Source organism: Pteronotus mesoamericanus, unplaced genomic scaffold (genome assembly GCF_021234165.1).
Source record: "Pteronotus mesoamericanus isolate MK-2021 breed Mesoamerican mustached bat unplaced genomic scaffold, CSHL_Meso_final contig_178, whole genome shotgun sequence".
Taxonomy (NCBI): domain Eukaryota; kingdom Metazoa; phylum Chordata; class Mammalia; order Chiroptera; family Mormoopidae; genus Pteronotus; species Pteronotus mesoamericanus.
The window spans coordinates 238,568-244,952 of record NW_026555074.1 but is presented as its reverse complement, the minus strand read 5'-3'; the positions used below and the strand labels follow the sequence as shown (position 1 = coordinate 244,952).

The 6,385-nt window shown below is 38.5% G+C and overlaps 1 pseudogene; it reads right to left on the bottom strand.

Moving 5' to 3' along the window:
- Window positions 1-716: 716 nt before the first annotated feature.
- Window positions 717-3,501, bottom strand: LOC129065428 (ATP synthase subunit C lysine N-methyltransferase-like; annotated as a pseudogene).
- Window positions 3,502-6,385: the final 2,884 nt, after the last annotated feature.

The window sequence follows — 6,385 nt, the reverse complement described above, 5'->3', positions numbered from 1 at the left end:
CATATTAAAAATACATCCTTTTAAAAATATCAGTGATTATCATAAAGGGCAGGACTAAGCCACTGATCAGACTTTGTGAATATATACCAATAATAGTTACTTCATTTATGCTATTTTAAAATGTTCAGATAATCAATATATTGTAAATAACTTATCTCTTGCTTAAATATACACAGATATTTTTAATGACAGATATTACCTTTGACCATGGTTTTTGCACAACAATATAATAAAACCAATTTCTGGTGCAAAAATAAATATATAAAAACTATGTAGTATATTTAGAGCTTTCTTCACTCTCAAATGTCTCAGTTTGGACAATTAATCACCCTAATTGTGGCATACTTAGCACATTAGCTTTGGCAGCAGTTAGCCAAGTCTTTAATCCCAGCTCTGCAATTAGTAGCTATGTAACCATAAGTACCTTGTTCAATCTCTCTCAAACTCAGTTTCTTCATCTTTAAAATGTGGATGATAAAAAAATAGCAGCTTGCTGATTGGGTTGTTGTGAAAATGAAATGAGATAATGTGTATAAAGGCACTTAGCACAGTGTCTTGGCATATAGCGCTCTCAGTAAACATGAACTATTATTATCGCTGTTGTTGCTACTATTATTAAGATATCATGGTCATGATTGTTTTCAGATTTTTTTTTCTTTTTCCTTTGTGTTACAGAAAAACACTCTCAATAAATTTTATATTCAAATGGTCGGCCTTCAGGACCTCTTTTCATTCCCTGTAAAAGTGCTCACATCATACGCCCACACTGTCTATCCCCTCTCCCAGTGACCTGGTCTGGAGTCCAGTGCGGCGATTGGGTGGGAACGGGAATGGACCCGGCAAGCATAACTCTAGGGTCACCCTCAAGTTCAAGCTCAGGTTCCTTCTGCAACTCTGGCATCATGTGAGTCACCCCCCTCCCCCCCGCCAAATAACAACATTTGAGTACTGTGAAAAAGTAACCCCCCATAAATCTGAATTATAAAATTTGACCAAGTCTTGTGCCACTTCTCACCAAGCATGGTATCTAGAGTACCAAACTAGCCATGGTTTAATTCATAACCAACAGCTGTGAATCCTTCCTCTTTGCTGCTATTACAATCCGCCTGTCGTTACTACAAATGTCCACCAGAGGTCCTCTTCTGCTTTGCAACGTTTTCACATTTTTGATCTGCTTTGTAGTTGCAGGTACAAAAGGCAAACAAAGTATTGGGAGGGCTGGCATTATAAATGGAGTGGCCACGGGCGTACAGAGCCACTAGTGTCCCACCAACAGTCCCAGTAAGTAAGAAGCCCCAACTACTTTTCTTCAAACCCTTGGCTTCAAGACTTGTAGGTAGTACTAGCCTTTCTTCTTTAAAAGTGTTTCTGGAGGTGTACCTCCTCCTCTGTTGTCAGATTTTCCTTATCAATGACTTGGTGTCCTAACTAACAGTAGCAGATTGGTTGCCTGGCCTTGACTGTATTTTTAAAAAAAGGCGCAGTGATCAAGAAGATTCACCAAATTAAATTACCACATAGACCAGCATTTTCAAGACTATTTTCCTTAGAATATTAGTACTGCAAGATGCTCTGCCAGCAAAGGTTCCACAGTCAACTGATACGGGGAAGCTATAGCCATGTCTTGCAAATTCATAATCTTATATTAGCACTGCATAAGTTCTGAGAAGTCCTGCAGTTAAAAATTTTTTTATTTTGTTGAACCCTCACTTTCCAAATTTATACGATAATGCAGCATCTCCTTTCTCTTTTGTGTGTATGTGATACTTCAAAATTAATATTCTACAAAACGTATTTTGTGAAACACAGATCTAATCTAACTTTTTCATTTAAAAAATGGGAGGCCCAATTGGGAGGAGGACTTTCCCAAGGCCACATAGTAATAGTGGATATGTAGGCCTTGATTCCAGGTATTCATATCCTTGTGACTTTTCTTTTAGGAAAGTCTCTTCGTATGTAATCATCTTTGCGCACACATACGTTTTCATGGGCTGTATATTAATTAGTAGATACGTGATACATTTGAAAGTTCAAAGACAAAGACATTTTATAATTGCCAGAAGTTTTGTATTGTGAAACCTACAGTTTTATGAGCCCCGACCCTCTCCTGGACTGAGGGTTTCTATTCATAGCGAATAGGCAGGGACCATAGACCACAATTAATGACATCGTCTGCTGGAGTGATAAAAGTTGAACACCAGAGGGCGCTCGTTCCTTAGTATATCAATTTAGATTCAAGAAGCAGGAAGGTACCCAAGCAGCAAGTTTCAGAAGACTGAGAAATCACTGAGTCAGTTCCATTTTTAATTTTTTGAGGCAACTCCACTTCTGGGAATATATCCAAAGAAACCAAAAACACTAATTCTAAAGAATATATGCAACCCTATGCTCATTGCATCATTATTTACAATAGCCAAGATTTGGAAGCAGCGTAACTACCCATCAGTAGATGAGCAGATCAAAAAACTGTGGTACATTTACACAATGGAATACTACTTGGCCATAAAAAAGAAGGAAATCTTACCTTTTGTGACAGCATAGATGGACCTGGAGAATATTATGCCAAGTGAAATAAGCCAGTCAGGGAAAGACAAATACGGTATGATTTCACTTATGTGTGGAATCTAATGAACAAAATAAACTAACAAACAAAATATAAACAGACTCATAGATACAGAGAACAGATTGACAGCTATCAGATGGGAGGGTACTAGGGGACTGGGTGAAGAAGGTGAAGGGATTAAGAAAAAAACCTCAGACACAGACCACAGTATGATTACCATAGGGAAAGGGAGTGAGGGGAAGTAGAAGAGGGTAAAGGGGAAATAAATGGTGATGGAAAGAGACTTGCCTTGGGGTGGTGAACACAGTGCAATATACAGATGATGTGTTATAGAATTGTACACCTTTTCCCTATATAATTTTATTAACCAATGTCACCCCAATAAATTCAATAAAAATAAAAATAAAGAAGATTGAGAAAAACAGAAGATACTGTCACTGTCGAGACAATGATAATGATATTATAGCCATGGAAGACAAATTGGAAAAGAAAGGAGGTCAAATAGAACTATATCAAGGTATAAAACCTCTGTTTCATAATTAGCAAAAGTAAGATAAAAAATGTAATGTGAAAAAAAGTGTGTGTGTGTATGTACATACACATACATACATATATCCTATACAAATCTATGAGGCCACCAAATCTCCAACAGCTAAAGTATATCAAGTTCATACTAGGTGAAGTAATATACAAATAATAATTGCTAATATTTATTGAGCACATTCTATGTGTTATATATCTTATGCGCACTACCTCGTTAACACTTAAGCCTATGAAGTAGGTATGATTAGACTACTGTCCCCATTTTACACATGAGAAAACTAAGGCTTAAAATCTTAAATAATTTGCCCAAGTTCACATTACTAAGTAAAATAGACAGTCAAGACCCTTAAGTGTATCCCTCCAGAGCATTCAACTACTCCTCACTTCCCCGCCATTGCTTATAAGGCCCAGTGAAGCCTGAGTCCCACTTACCTCTCCAATCTTCTGCATCACTATTTGTATCCAGCAGGATGGAAGTACTTTTAATTCCTTAAACAGGCCCTGTTTGTTCCCTGCAGAGGATCCTCTTCTCTGCATATTTACCTGAGACAATCTTACTCATTCTTCTGGTCTAAGCTTGGACAGCACTTCCTCCAGAAGCCTCCTCTGTTTTCCAGGTCTGGGTAGATGACCTGCTTCTGTGCTTCTATAGCTCCCCATCATTTCAGCCCACTTCATGGCAAGTGCCCATTGCCTGATCTGTGCCCCTTGTTAGACTGAAAATTTAGGGAAAGCAGGGAGTAGGTGTGTCTGGCCCCCGCTGCATTCCTGGCTCCTAGCACAATGTCTGGCATAGAGTAAGTTCCTTAGATGTGCAGAAACTCCTCCACTTGAGACATTCCTTACAGCCACAAACATTTATAGAGACCAAATGTCATCAACTCTCTGCCACCAGCAGAAGGTTATTGACTGTCATTTTGGTCTCTGGCATTGGTGTTCATCAGGCCTGTTTGCAATGATTTTCTTTAGGTTTGAGCAGTTTAATGAACATTATTAACATATACCTGATACATATAAAAACAATGAGAGTGTTGAGAGTTCCACTAAGAAGAAACAGAGTTGTAACAGAAAATAAATTAAAATCAATATGTATGAAAATTACCAATGTTTCACAAAAATGAATATGGATAATTGAAGTAAACATTCTAATGGGCAAACACTGGATCATGTAACATGTGAAGAATGCTGTTCTTATGAAAGTCAAAAGAATAAGAACCAGGCCCTGGCTGGTGTGGCTCAGTGGGTTGGACATCCTCCCTCAAACTGAAGAGTTGCCTAGTTCGATTCCCAGTCAGGGCACATGCCTGGGTTGCATGCCAGGTCCCTGGTAAGGGTGCATGCAAGAGGCAACCGATGTTTCTCTCTCACATTGATGTTTCTCTCTCTTTCTTTCTTCCTTCCTTCCCCTTCTCTAAAAATAAATAAATAGAATATTTTTTTTAAAAGAACCATGTATTTTGACTGAGTAAATGAGAGTCCTAAGCTAATTCTTAGATAATCTTATTTGGGGGGTGGCATGCAGGCTAGAGCTGGAGGGTTTTGCCCACTTTGCAGACATCTTTTTTCAATGCTTTTATAGCACTGCTATCCTGAACTTCTCTGAAAACTATTATGGTGAAATCTTGAATTTAAAGATGTAATGACAAAGAGCCAGGATGATCAATCTTTATGAAGGACCATGTCCTTAAAAAACAACAACAACAACAACAACAACAAACGGCAGTGAATTCCTCCTATTGTGCACCTGCTTGGTCTATTTGTATAGGAGTTTACAAAATATTATCACCTAGATTTGGTAGTATAATTACCACTGCTTGAGTGACTATTAGAGGCCAGGCACTTCCTAACACTATCTCATTTAATCCTCACGATATCCTTGTAAAACTGGTATTACTTATACAATTCTACAGGTTAAGAAACAAGGACTCTGAAAGGTTAATTATCTTCCCCAAAGCACACAACCGTGAAGTGTTTATGTTGTAATTGGAAGTGTCATTCTGTTGGGTCCAACATGCTCATTACTCAACACCAGTGTGCCTTCCCTATTATCTAATTTTATCCTTACAACAACCATGTGAATGAAGGTAAGAAAATTATTTCCCCCATTTTCAGATAAAAGCAGTGAAACCCAGAAATACTCAAAGTCTCACTACTAGGTAGTGATAGAGATAGAGGTAAACTAAGATCTTGTGTCTCTAAGTCCAGTGCTCTGTCCATGTCACCATAATTTCTACATTATTACTTAAAGGCTAATGGTTGGAGGCTTGACAGGGTTGGGCCTTCTTAATGGCCAAGGTGTATGTGCCTGGGGGAGAGGTAAAAGAGGGGATTGCTTGCTCTGTTGGTGGGATATGAAGAGAAGAAGCAACACTGGCCCCAGCCCCTGGATTTTGTCCCCAGCTACTAAGCATTTCTCACTGCCCTGGTCTTGGGTAACTTTCCCGATCTGCCTGGTGGAAATTGCCCATTGTTGACTTTTAGTCTTGAAATGCAATCCATGGAATATTATTCAGCCCTGATTAAGAAGAAAATTCTGCCATTTGTGAAAATAGGGACGGACCTTGAGAGTATTACTGTTTCTTTTTTAATTGAATTTATTGGAGTGACATTGGTTCACAAAATGATACAAGTTTCAAGTATAAAACTCAACTAAATATCATCTACACATTGCATCATGTGCCCATTGCCTCAAGAAAAGTCACTTTCTGCCCCATTTTCCCTCCTTTGCCCACCGCCACCTCCACTCCCCTTTTCCTCTGGCCATCACCACTCTGTGTCAATGTATCATGTGTTATATTTATCTATATCTATCATCTATCTATCTATCTATCATCTACCATCTATATAATGATTTTGTTTAATCCCTTCACCTTCTTTATCCAGGTCCACAATACCCTCTTCCCTCTGACATCTGTTAGTCTGTTCCATGTATCTATGTTTCTGTTTCTATTTTGTTAGTCAGTTTGTTTTATGCATTAGATTCCACATATAACTGAGATCATATGGTATTTGTCCTTCACCAACTGGCTTGTCATTTAGTATAATACTCTCCAGTTCCATCCATGCTGTTATGAAGGGTAGGAGTTCCTACTTTTTTTCTGCTGTGTAATAACTGATTGTGTAAATATACCACAGTTTTTTGAACCACTCATTTACTGATGGGCACTTAAGCTGTTTCCATCACTTGGCTATTGTAAATAACGTTGCTGTCAACATTGGGGTGCATACGTATTTTGAATTGGCCTTCTGGGATTCTTAGGGTATAGTCCCAGCAGGGGA